We start from the raw sequence: 14,299 nt of genomic DNA on the forward strand, positions 1-14,299 counted from the left end.
TCAGCACATGTGCACAGATCCCGAAGACTGGTGTGAAGTGTCTGACATTGTGTACAGTTTAATACAGCACAAGCTGCTCCCAGGATGTTCAGTGCTAGTGACCAACTGCCCCACTGCATTACATTTATTGGAAAAGGCTGAGATCAGTGTCTGGGCTGAAATCCTGGGATTTGTTGATGAAGAAAGGAAGGAGTATTTCAACAAGTTTTTTGAAGATCAGACGGTGGCAGCAGCTGTTTTCAAACATGTGGAGGAGAATGAGATCCTGTACACCATGTGCTACAACCCTTCCTACTGCTGGATCCTCGGTCTGTCACTGGGTCCCTTCTTTACACAAAAGGACAGGAATCAGCAGCGAGTTCCCAAGACCATCACCCAACTATATTCCTACTATATTCACAACATTCTGAAAAACCACGGTCGAGAGATTGAACGCCCCCGTGATGTGTTACTGAAGATTGGGGAGATGGCCTTCACAGGAGTCTCTGAGAAGAAGATTGTTTTTAGTAATGGAGATTTGGTCAAGTACAATCTGCAACCTTCCCAGTTTCTGTCTGGGTTCATGATGGAACTTTTGGAGAGAGATGATTCTGCCCAGAACGTGGTGTACACATTCCCGCACCTCACCATCCAAGAGTTTGTAGCCGCACTCGCACAATTCCTGACTCCAGCTCCCGAGGACATCTGGAAACTCCTCCATGAGGCAAGGAAGATGGGCGATTTGAGATATTTCTCCGTTTTGTTGCTGGTCTCTCCTCCCCACAGTCAGCTTGGCCCCTGGAGGAGTTTCTGGGTCAATTTCTTCATCAAACCACCTGCCGAGTGATTGACTGGGTGAAGGAGAAGGTTGAAGGACAGATTGGAGACACAGGGAGTGAAACTGGTAAAAGGAACCTCCTGAACACATTCCACTACCTGTTTGAGTCTCAGAATAAAGCACTGGCTCGGAACACAGTGGGTTCTGTGGAAACACTTGGATTTAGTGGATTGAGGTTGACGCCAATTGACTGTGCGGTTCTGTCTCATGTTATTGGACTCTGTGATACAATAAAACACCTCAATGTAATGAACTGCAACATTGAGTGTGAAGGTCTCCAGCGGCTGGGACCCGTACTGTACAAATGCCGGGTGTTGAGGTAACTGTTTATGTATCTGTAACTGTTTTGGCAATTGTAGAACAGTCACGGATTGTGTTGTTGCTTAGTAATGAAGGGAAACAAACAGTTCAGTTAAAACCAGATAGAATCAGATTCAACACAAATATGACCAATAATAGGATTGGTTAGTAATTCCCTAAGGTCTGGAGAATCTGGAACTGATCCTTGTGAACAAGCAGGGATTTTACAATCTCTATCGGATCAGCAAATACAGATGACTGAGAGTCTGATAAATTAATTGCAATAAATCATATTTACTCCTGTTTTTCTCACTGCCTGAGATATGTCAATTGAAGAGGTTTCTTCTCACTGTTACTCACGTAGGCCGAGACTAACTGCAGCAGCCCGTGTGTCAGAGTATGCAACACTCTTCCCAATGTGTAGAGGCGAGTGACAGTTAACGGACTGTCAGTGGGTGTAGGAAATGGAATGATTAATCAAATGTATGGAGTATAAAGAACTGGAAATCACCGCATTATCATTTAATTCCAGAAAAATCTCCCTTTCTCTTAATATCCGGGATTTAAGAGCAGCAGAAATTAGACAAGTTTCCCCAAACATGACGGGGCCTAGTCACTGAGCTCCAGGAGGGTAATTCTGATCATTAGGGAATGAGCCTGCATTCAGGGACATTTAAATGCTTCACACAGACAACACTTTATTTAATAAATTAATTTACTGACTGCGCCTGAATATATGGGGTGTTGGACAGAGTGGCGTTCATTGTCAGTGACAGGAAAACCGGGTTATTCATTGTGAAAAGTATTTTCAGTGTTTCCTTAAATATCCGAGAGAGAAAATTGTATCAGTTCAGGTGTTTGATTGAATTTGTTTCTCTCTGTCTGCTTATGTTTAGACTGAGAGGCAATAAACTGGGAGATTCAGGAGTGAAACTACTTTCTGCAGCTCTGAGGATGCCGGACTGTACAATCGAGGAACTGGAGTAAGTACCAGATTGTGTGAGATTGTGTTTATAATAACTGGATCCCTGTCTCTGTACATTAACATTAGAGCCAGTAATAGTTTTACTAATAAACTCTGTACTTTATTATTAATATCAGTAAAATTGTTATTAATAAACACTGAACATTATTAATAGTATCGGTAATTTTGTTATTAATAAACCCTGCACATTATTATTAATATCAGTAATAGTGTTATTAATATAGACTGAACAATATTATCAGTATCAGGAATAGTGTTATTAATAAACTCTGAGCACTAGTTTTACTGTCAATAATAGTGTTATTAAGAAACACTGAACACTATTATTACTGTCGGATATAGTGTTATTAATGAACTCTGATCACTATTATCAGTATCAGTAATAGTGTTATTAAAAAACTCTGAACACTAGTTTTACTGTCAGAAAGAGTGTTATTAATAAACACTGAGCAATATTATTAGTAATAGTAATAGTGTTATTAATTAGCACTGAACATTATTATTAGTATCAGTAACAGTTATATTGATAAACGCTGAACATTATTATCAGTATCAGTAATAGCATTATTAATAAACACTGTACATTATTATTAGTGTCAATAACAGTGCTATTAATAAACGCTGAACAGTATCAATGGTATCAGTAACAGTGATATTATTAAATGCTGAACACCATTATTTGTTTCAGTAACAGTGTTATTAATAAACACTACTTTATTATTAGTATCAGTAGCAGTGTTATTAATAAACACTGTACATTATTATTAGTGTCAATAATAGTGTTATTAAAAAACACTGGATATTTACCCTGAGTCCTGTTATTTCTCTTGCTGATCGCCAGTCTATGGGATGTCGGTATCTCAGATTTGTGTACCGGGAATCTCGCCTCCGCTCTCAGTACAAACAGGTCACTGATGGTTCTGTACCTGGGTAACAATAAATTGAGAGATTCAGGAGTAAAACTTCTGTCTGCGTCTCTGGGGAAACCGGAGTGTAATCTGCAGGAACTGTGGTAAGTACCAGACTGTGTGAGATTGTGTTTATAATATCTGGATATCTGACACTGTACATTATTATTGGTATCAGTAATAGTGTTATTATTAATCTCTAGGGATTTACACTAATTACTGTTGTTTCTCATCTCCGATCCCCAGACTGAACTGCAGGGGTCTGGAGCGGGTCACGTGAGTGTTTGTGTAAATGTTTAATATAATAAATATAATATGAATGGGATTCAGTCACTTTTATCGGTAATATCTGCCTGGAATTATTATTAAAATATTAATCCCAGTCTTCCTGCTATTTACAGATTTGTTCAATCTGTTCATTTCCTGTGTAATCTTTAATTTTTTTCAGGTTGAGGGAGAATCAGTTCAGTTCAACTGGAAAGAGACACGTGGAGGCATTGCGGGAACCCAGACTCGGACTGACAGTGGAAGTATCAACATTTTAAGTTATAAACATTACTGCTCTCATTATGTGACCATTGTTGGAGCGTCATCTCCAGTTGTGATGTCAGATTCCTAGCCACAGGTTCACGGGACTCAGCCGCCCGGCCCCCACAGCGCTGCTTCTGCAGGATATCCGGGGCTCAATGTCCCCAATGGGGCACTGGGGAAATGCACTGACAGGAAGGGCCAAGGGTTGGGCTCCGTCTGTGCCAAAGTGGGACACTGACAATTGCACTCAGTATTACTGCGTTTGAGGTTAAAATTTCCCAGGTTTCCTGCTCAGTCCCAGCGCTCAGTTGCCCTTCAGGGAATTGAACCTGTGTGGGTTGAGGATGGGAACAGTGTCTTTTTAGGTGGGATGGGTCCAACTATCCAATAGCGACCAATGGCTGGAGTCACCCAGAAAGTTTATCCTGTTGGGGAGATTCCTGTGGCTGGTGCACCCGTGGAATTGGACTGAAATTATCAATGTTTTTCTGGCTCCCCAAAATGAGGAAACAATTGCTGAAACAATGTAATTTGTGCAGAATCTGTTCCCTTGCTATTCCTGTAAATCGCACATTGAAGGGTGAATTTCTAAACAGCTGGCATTACACATAGGTACTGCACAGTGCCAAATAAAGAAGTTGAAGTGGCAAATTTACCCAAGCATCAAAGAGTAACAAGTTGTGAACGTTCAGTGAGCCAGTGGAATCTGCACTGCAGTAAATGGACAGGGCCCATGTAAAGTCCCACAATCTGAACCACTCTGGGCCTAAAAACAGACACTGATCTAAATACAGGGCAAGATTGTCAGAAGTTGAACGGAGAGAAAGTTGATGTTACGGGTCATTTTACTTGTGATGTAACTATTTTGTATTGAAACGATTTTCCAGGCTACTGATGGACCTGCTGTACATTATATTTTTCTCTGTTTTATTTTACATTTCCCCAACAGGTGCAGTTTGTTCCGTTCTCTCCCCACTCAGGTATAATAAATAGCGAAATTCATCTTTATTCATTAGACATCAAAGATCTAGTGATTTGAACCAATAATCCATTATAATTGGCAATGACCTGATTAGATGAGCAAACACACACACGATAATGACCCTGTGTTCGATATTGCTTGGGGCACAGACTGATAGATCGAGGGGCCGAGGGACCTGACTGTATGGTTTAATGAAAATATCACAAGTCAGAAATGTTAGATTAATCATCATAAATTAATTAGGGAATAATACATATATAGTGGGAGGAACAGGTAAACGGAGGAGGAAAAAACTTGCATCTCATAACACAATTCACATACTTTTGAGGTATTGTCACTTTTGTAATGTAGGTAAATCCAGCAACAAATTAGCCCTCATAGCCCACACATTGCAATGAGATAAATATAAATGTCCATTCAATGGAGTAGATTTCAACTATCAGGGTAGGGTAGTGTGGCGGTTATGTTACTGGTGTAGTTATCCAGAGGCCGTGCTCACAACCGAGAGAACATGAGTTCAGATGGCATTTTGATAATTTAAAATCAGTTTAAAAGAAAGTGGAATTTCAAAAAAAATCAGTATCAATTAATTTCCCCGATTTTTATTTGGAACGCAATTCACCAATGTTTTTTTGGGAAGGAAACCTGTCGCCCCTACCTGCACTGGCCTGAATATGACCCCAGTCCCTTACCAATGTGGCTGACTGTTATATTACCTGTCTTTGAAGTGCCCCAGTGAGACACTCAATTGTAGCAAACAGCTAGGTTAACGGTTCAGCAAGACTGCCCACCAGCAACTTCTCAGGACAATTTGAGTGGGTAATTAATGGGGCCTTACCAGGGACACCCACAGCTCGAGAATGAATGGGAAAGATTTACCAAACTGAAGTAAAACTGGTGTTTCGGATCATTGAAATGGATATTGAACGTTTTCTGTGAGGCTATCGATTTCTGACGCCAGTTTCTCATTCGAGCAGCAAGTTGAGGGATAGAGGTCCACGCTCCCCATGTCTTGTATCAATGCTGTTGGATCTGTTAGTTCCACTTGAACATTCACAGGAGGCCCTGGATTAACATCTCATCGGTGAAAACGGTAGTCAATGAGAAAGTGAAACGGGGCAAGTGCACAATAACCCGCCAATTCGGTGAAAGCAACAGTCAATGGGAAAGAGTATCCGGCCGAGCGCACAATGAGCCGCCGAATCAGTTTCGGCTGTTTTGCTCTAACGCCCAAGGTCTGTTTCTCCTCCAATCTATTGCACAGTCTGGCGATCTAATGCTGTTAATTCATCAGATCCTCAAATAGTCAATCCGAACGTAATCTACCTAACCTGCAGTCATCTCAGACACTGATGTCAACTATAATTTGATAATCAGCGACCCAGCTAATGCTGAATTATGAAGATGCACGGAGCTGATTGTAATATATATCTTATTCATTCTATTAATTGTCTGCCTATTAATTCTGTGTTATTAAAACTGCTAGGCGACCCGTCTACATCTTTTTTATTTACTAATTATTGGTATACTCAATGCTTAATTTATGATGGTTATGATTTTGAAGTCAATAAACGATTATCAGTTGAGGATTTACTCTCTGACTTCTTTGAAAAATTGGCAAGAAAGCGTTAATAAATTCACTCAGCTGCTTGTGGGATCCTATTGAGGGTCGGTGTGGTGAACTCATATTCAATCGGAATTGGGAGATAAAGACAGTTCAGCGAGCAACTTTAGGCATCATTCACTTCTAGACATAGGCTGGGAGGTAAAACACAGACGGTTCCTCAGTGAGGAGGTAAGGTGAAAGGGTTAAAAGTTAATCTGCTCCCTTGACATATATCGCTTGGGACAATGAATACCAGCGTCTAACAGGGGTTATAACACAACGTTCAGAAGTGATTGTGTTGCCACTGAGGCACAGCTAACACGGGTATGGAATTAAATCTCAAGCCATCTGTATGAATGAGCCGTGCTACAGATGTCAAGATATGAATAAGATTGTGGGTACAATGTACACCAACAGCTCAGTGACAGCATGTGATCTCGGGGACGATCCCAGTTTCAGTGCTCGGAACTAAATCGGTGCATAGTGACAGTAAGTGGCAGGTTAGGAAAAGCGGAACTGCAGGTGCACAGGTACAGACCCAGGGGTCAGTCCGCCCAGTGATGTGAGGTCACAGCTGGACATCTCAAATTATCCAGCCTGCCAACGGCATCAGCATCGTGCTGGAGCAAGTGCTAGAAATTGTTTCTCGTTGGTTATCTGCCAAAATGGAAATCGAAAGAGATAGTGTGTGGCTGGTTCTATGGTGAGATGCAATCCCACACACCCCCATTATGCTCCTTATTTAAAGGAAAAGAGGGACCTGGAGTGCATGTCCCCAGATCCCGGAATGGAGCAGGACAGGTAGATATGGTGGTTAAGAAGGGATAAGGGATACTTTCCTAACTGAGCACTTTGAGCCGCACTGATGCCACGAAAGAAACAGTCTGTAATTCCTAGAAAGCCAAAATGGGGTAGGAGAAAAATCTGGATTTTACTATTTCTCTCTATGTCGACTTCCATCTCTCCTGTCACCTCCCTCCTCAATCACTCTGCGTACTTCTCCCTCTCTATTGGATTTTTTTGCTCCCTTTTCCCGATCTACCAGCTCTCTCAATGACACTGATATTCTATCCATCTGTCCCACTCTCCCTTTCCTCCATCTCTCTATCATCTTTACCTGACAGGCTCCCTCCTTCTCTAATGCAGCCATACCAAGCCACAGTCCCTCGGGAATGCAACTTTAGATTGGTGATGGAATATTACTGAATAGACAAAAACAGATCTGTTGAGAAAACAGCACCCAGGAGCAATCGCAGCCGTGTAGATCAGGGTGTAACTGCCCTCCATTCTGGCTTGTAATGATTCACATTAAGGGCACAGATGAGTTAAACACGAGGCATTGTAGTGTGTTTTGTACCACATTATAATGCCAGAGCCCTGGAGACTTTGGAGGGAACTTGATGAATCATCTGTGAGGAATTATGGCCAGGAGGTTAAGAGTGACCAATGGCTGTGCTCCTGGAAGTGGAAATACGTCCCGCTCTAACAGCTGTGCGGGTCAGAGGAAACAGACAGAAGGGCGAATATAGAATTACAGTCTTTCCAATCCCTGTCCATTCCATTATAACCACATACCGCGACCGCTGCTGCAGACCAGGGGATCACAGCATGGTGAAAATAACAACCATCGCAAAGAAATGAAGTGACACCTGATCATTGAATTCCCGGTAAACTAAGGGAGTGAGTAGGAGCTGGAAATCCAAATAGAGAAATACTACTGATTAAAAATGAGTAGATTTCTGAAATTACTCTTTATAGAATTAAACATATAGGGTTAAGGGCATAGGAGTAAAACTATGAGTTAGGCCTCGGTGGTTGTGACTGCTCCCGTGAGACGGGGCACTGGATCCTTGCAGAGGTTCGGGCTGTAGATCCCACAGACCATGCAAGCTACTGAAGGATTCTTTCCCGGCTCTTTAAAGAGAGAAAACATTCTCGACAAATCATTATGCGCAACGGGTAAGTTCCAGAAATTCAGGACATATGCGCACAGCTCCTGGAGTCTGAATGGGGCCTCGATTGATGGAAATTCAGTGACAGAATCAATTGGTCCCAGACTCTCTTCGCCGAATTCAATGATCCCCGGCCACTCTGAGCAAAGCCGAACCAATCCCCGCCATCGTAAAAGAAGACCTGCAGTGGAAAAATCACCACTTTGCATTTCCCCCATAACAAAACAAACATGGGATAGCGCCGTTTACAACCTTCTCAGTCAATTTTGATTAGGAATTTATTAGTCCGCCCTTTCATGTTTTCTTACCAATGCTACAAAGCAATTTTAGGGAAAAAAAGCACTGAGAAAATACCTGTCTCTTGCAATAAAAAAGGTTCATGAATATTTGTGGAGAAAATGTGACAAACAAACTATTCGCTTAAAAATAGCTGACGGCAGAGCTGTTTGAATTGATTTGATGCAGATACAAAGGACAATAATCGCGTTCATGCTGTGAGGTTGCTGTGGATGAATATAGCTTTTTATAGCAAGGAACCCAGCACACAGATGGTTAGACGGATTGATGCGGATTTATTAATAGCAGATCTACATTGTGCAAGTTTAGGTGGAGGATACTTTTTTTCGTCGACCGAGTTTCATTTGAATAACTTGGGAAGTTGGATAAGAAAGTTAAATAAAGTGAACATCTGAGAGATTTCAGAGACAAATTCAACACAAACATGAACAACATAACAAACAATATAATGCATCCATAAACAAGGAAAAGAGTTGTTCCTATTACCTCTATAAATGATATATTTCAATCCTGAAAATTAACATTGAATATATGGCTGGGAATCTCTTTCTGAAGTTCAGCCACATTACTTGTAGGAGGTATAAAGCATTGTTAGTCCTTTAGTGAGCATCAACACAGGAAGTTGTAAAGATAGGGACTAATAAATTGTGAGTTTGATGAAAAATAAACAAATGCTGATCTGTGAAATAAGTCCAAGCACCAGAAGATTTTAAATGGCTTCGGTTTTCCCAATATTTAGTTGGAGGAAATTTCTGTTCATCCAGTACTGGATGTTGGACGAGCTTTCTGACAATTTAGAGACCGTGCCTATTTGGTGCAAATAATTAATCATACAAGGGCAGCATTTCTATTGTAGCTCTTTTGGTGGAAACAATAAACAAATAAATTGTAACTTAAAAAAAATTAAAGGTGACTTAACAGCTTAAATTAAAACGCTGTTGCCGGGGGTGATGATGCACTCCAGTCCTTGCGGTGTCCACCGGTCGCGGAAGGCCTCGAGCGTGCCAGCTCCATCTCCAGGGCCACCTGGGCGAGAATGTGGCCAAGGAAGAGAGGCAGACAGTCAGGCCGATAAACCCCCTCGGCCGCCCGCTGTCTGGACCAGTTAATGGCCACTTTGGCCAGGCCCAGGAGCCCCAGCACCAGGAGACCAGAGATCAGGAGCATGGGACTGAAGTGCAGCCAAAAATCGAGGAGCAGTCCCTTCAAATAATGGAAGAGTGACTGCAACCTCTCACATTCCACGTAAACATGGAACACGGACTCCTCCAGAGAGCATTTCTATTGTACTGAGAATACTGTGAAACACTAACTGCAATGCATCTCGTTAGCAAAACAAATTCAAAATTTCTGCTGTATTTACAAACAATTTGGCCATAGATAGTTCGTCTACTCACCGTGAACACAGTATTACTGTGAAATTAAAGCTAACAATTTTCCTACATCAAGTTATTGTGCAAGTGCTGACTAACTCTCACTAACTCCCAAAACAAAGCACACAGTTTGTGCGCTCAATGCTAATCGCATCACTGGAGTGCTCCTTCAGTCTGGAAGCAGACGAGCACGGCCAGCCCGGATCTGGATTCACGCAGCAAGCTCAGATCTTCCTTTGCATCTCCGCTGAACTGATTCCACTCGACTTTGATAAACTTTTGAGAAATAAACGCAATGTAAATGGTCGGAAAGCAAATCAAATTCCAGAATTCTGCAATTTCACTTGAATAATAAATCACTGAGGCAGTCTGCAGCGATAGAACTGGAACCATCCGTTAATATACAGCCAATGGCGATCTCGTCTCGAAGCCCATTTAAGTTGATTCTAAATGAGTTTATAAAAGGCCCTGTATCTACAACAGGTCATCCGTACACTTGGGACTCCAGGCGGTGCAAGGTTGGCTGCTACCGGGGTCACACAGGAATGACCTCCCTCAGTGAGGAGCGGATTCTTTCACTATTCTGATACAAAAGCAAAACACTGCAGATGCTGGAAATCTGAAATATAAACAGAAAATGCTGGAAACACTCAGCAGGTCAGGGAGCATCTGTAGAGAGAGAAGCACTGTTAACGTTTCAGGTCGTGGCACTTCATCAGAACTGGAAAAATTTAGAGATTTAACAGCATTTTAAGCAAGTGTATGGGCAGGGAAAGGGAGGAGGGGAGGAAAGAACAAAAGGGAAGGTCTGTGATAGAATGGAAGACAGGAGAGATTATTAGATAAAATTGATGATGGTGCACGTCAAGGAGATGGTAATGGGACAAGTTAAATAACTAAAAAGTTAGTCTAGATGCGGTGTAAATGGCAATGGCAGAATTATGAACAGCTGCCATGTGAGCTAAACATAAAGATGGGGGCCGATCTTGTAGTCTGAAATTGTTGAACTCGATGTTGTGTCCCGAAGGCTGTAAAGGGCCGAAACGAAAGATGAGGTGCTGTTCCTCGAGCTTACATTGAGCTTCATTGCAACAGTGTAAGAGGCAGAGGACCGAGAGATCAGATGGGAAGTGGAGCGGCGAATTAAAGTGACAGGTGACCGGAAGCCCAGGGTCAACCTTACGGACTGAATGGAGTTGTTCCACAAACTAGTCACCCAATCTGCGTTTGGTTTCCACAGTGTAGAGGAGACCGCACCCTGAGCAGCGAATACAGTACACTAAATTGCAAGAAGTACAAACTCATGTTGGAGTGGATCCAGCTGCTGTGTCACAATTGTCTTAGCTGCTCTGTGATTGGCTCCTGGCTCATTTGTAATGTTGCTTGGCGACAGGTTTACACCCTGGTTAAACAGCATCTGAGAAAAGACTCGGCAGCTGATGCGGTAATTTGCCTGTGAATTCACTGGGATGTAAAGATCGCCCATATATCACTTGAGAGTGTGGGCTGCTTACATCTACAGGGATTTCTGCCCTGTATTCATAGCATGCTGTACCTGAGATGGTGAGCAGCCTTGGGTAGAGTAAGAACAGCTGTACGCTGCATGGTCCACATGCTGTGTCTGAGTTCACTGGGCTTAATGAACCACTATACAGAGAGATTTACATTGTATCAATAGGCCAGCGTTGAGGGATATTTACTCTGATTCTAACCCGTGCTATACCTGCCCTGGGGGTGTATGATGGGAATTTGTAGAGGGACCTTTACTCTGTAATTACCAATTTCTGTACCTATCCTTGGTATGTTTGATGGGATCGTGTAGAGGGAGCTTCACATAATATCTACCCCGTGCTGAACCTGATCTGAGAGTGTTTGATGGGCAGTTTAAATATGCTTCACACTGTGTCTAACCCATGCTGTACCTGACCTAGGAGTGTTTGATGGGACAATGTAGAAGAAGCTCTAAGTATTATCGCCCATGATTTCCAGTCAAATTATGGCACCAATTGCCACACCCATGAACAGCCCTAATGATCGCTTCAATGTGGCTCTGTCGCCCCTTCCTGTTACAGGGAATAGACTGATTTTAGAACACCGAGATGTTTGTTATATCATCATTCAAGCACCATTAACACAAACTGCCTTTCACTGCCAAGGCAGGAGGAGACAGACTGCCTGATATTATGGATGGGAAACTTCAGGGTGTATAAACCAAAAGGTGGAGATTTGGGCCATTGAACAGTGGGTCCTCATATTTGGAGGATGGTAGGGTGAATTCCTAAGGGTCAATTTTGTGAGCTTGTCCTCCCTGCCTATTATTTTTCCGTTCATGGGCTGTGGGCGTCGCTGGCAAGGCCAGCATTATTGCCCGTCCCTATTGGCCCTTGAGAATGTGGTGGTGAACCGCTGTAGTCTGCGTGGTGAAGGTACTCTGGGAATGGGTTCGGATACAGGACTGAATGTACAACATGTGTTCATCTCCAGTGAGATTGCACACCAGGAGCTGGGCATGGTCATGTGACCCTGTGACACCTCGACTGGACGGGGCTCTGGCTGCTTTGTAACGTTGTTACTGGCTGCTGTGTGATTGGCTATTGGCTCCTTCGTGATGTCACCTGGAGATAGCTTCAACAAATCTTGGACACAAACACCACCTTTACTTTCCTCTGACTCCATCACTTCTTCCAATCTCGCACACTGCTGTGTTTTCACTATCCTCACTGACATTCCCCTCTCTGACCCCGAACGATCAGTCCTTAGCAAAGGCCTGAGCTTCATCCCTTTACGCCCCCATCTCAATGAATTTCGAGCTCAGCACGATGTTGAGCTCTTTTCCATCGCCTTTGTCTCCGTGCCCACTTCTTTGGCCAGGACTCTTGCCCCCACACAGCTGATCCTTTCTCCCGTTTTTTGAATTCTCATTCTACTTGCACCCCTCCCCTGGCCTCTTAACTGCTCTAGATCTTTTCATTGCAAACTGCCGGCGTGATATCGGCCGTCTCAATTTCTCTGCTTCCTTCACTCACTCCAACATACCTCCCTCTAAATTGCTGCATTCCATTCTCACAGATCCAAACCCAACATTTTCATTAAACCTGTTGACAAGGGTGGTGCTTCTGTTCTATGCCGAACTGACCTCTACCGAATGGAGGATGAACGCCAACACTCCGAAACCTCCTCCTACCTCCGTCTGGACTATGACCCCACTACTGAACATCAAGCCAACGTTTCCCAGACCGTCACTGTCTTCATCTCCCTTGGAGATCTTCCCCCCACGGCAGCCAATCTCATAGTTCCCGATCCCCACCCAGCTCGCTTCTACCTCCTTCCCAAGATCCACAAACAGGACTGCCCTGGTAGATCCATCGTTCCAGCCTGTTCTTGCATCACGGAACTTATCTCTTTATATCACAACGCTATTTTTTCTTCCCTTGCCCAGTCTCTTCCCACCTACATCCTTGACTCTTCCGACACCTTCCGCCACTTTAACAGTTTCCAGTTTCATGGCCCCAGCCATCTTATTTTCACTATGGACGTACAATCCCCCTACACCTCCATCCCCCACCAGGGTAGTCTGCGGGCGCTCCACTTCTTCCTTGAACAGAGGACCAACCAGCTCCCATCCACCACCACCCTCCACCGCCTCGCTGAATTGGTTCTCACAATGAACAACTTCTCCTTTGACTCCACTCACTTCCTCCAAATTAAAGCTGTTGCTATGGGAACCCGCATGCGTCCCAACTATGCCTGCATTTTCTTAGGATATGTGGAACATTCTTTGTTCCAGTCCTATTCAGGTGCCTTCCCTTAGCTCTTTTTCTGGCACATTGATGACTGTATCAGTGCTGTTTCTTGCTCCCGCCCTGAACTACAAAATTTCATTCACTTTGCTTCCAATTTCGACCCTTCCCTCACCTTCACGTGGTCCATCTCCGAAACTTCCCTTCCCTTCCTCGAATTCTCTCTCTCCATCACTGGGGCTCGGCTATTGACAAATATTCACTACAAGCCGACTGACTCCCACAGCTACCTGGACTGCACTTCCACCAACCCCGCTTCCTGAAAGGACTCTATTCCATTCTCCCAGTTTCTCCATCTCAGGCGCATCCACTCTGATGATACCACCTTCCTTACTAGTGCTTCTGACATGTCTTCCTTTTTCCTCAACTGAGGATTCCCCTCTGCTGTGGTTGACACGGCCCTTGACTGTGTCAGTTCTATTTCCTGCACTTCTGCTCTACCCTCTTCCCCTCCCTCCCAGAACCACGATAGCGTTCCCCTTGCCCTCACCTTTCACCCCACCAGCCTCCACATTCAATGGATCATCCACCAACAATTCCACCACCTCCAGCATGATCCCACCACCAAACGCATCATCCTCTCACCTCCCCTTCAGCATTCTGAAGGGACTGCTCCCTCTGTGACACCCTGGTCCACTCCTCTATCACCCCAACACCCCTTCCCCTTCGCCCAGAACATCCCGTGGATGCAAAGGAGACGCAACACATGAACTTTTACCTCCACCCTTCCCACTGTCCAGTGCCCAAA

At 43.7% G+C, this 14,299-nt stretch overlaps 2 pseudogenes; one reads left to right on the plus strand and one right to left on the minus strand.

Moving 5' to 3' along the window:
• Positions 1-7: 7 nt before the first annotated feature.
• On the plus strand, positions 8-3,555 carry LOC147092654 (NACHT, LRR and PYD domains-containing protein 3-like; annotated as a pseudogene).
• A 6,349-nt stretch (positions 3,556-9,904) lies between these two features.
• LOC147092655 (leucine-rich repeat flightless-interacting protein 2-like) overlaps positions 9,905-14,299 on the minus strand; it is a 79,331-nt pseudogene continuing 74,936 nt past the window's right edge.

This window comes from Somniosus microcephalus, unplaced genomic scaffold (genome assembly GCF_052327205.1).
Source record: "Somniosus microcephalus isolate GS21.2 unplaced genomic scaffold, FLI_Smic_1.0 unresolved_chr2, whole genome shotgun sequence".
Classification (NCBI taxonomy): Eukaryota; Metazoa; Chordata; class Chondrichthyes; order Squaliformes; family Somniosidae; genus Somniosus; species Somniosus microcephalus.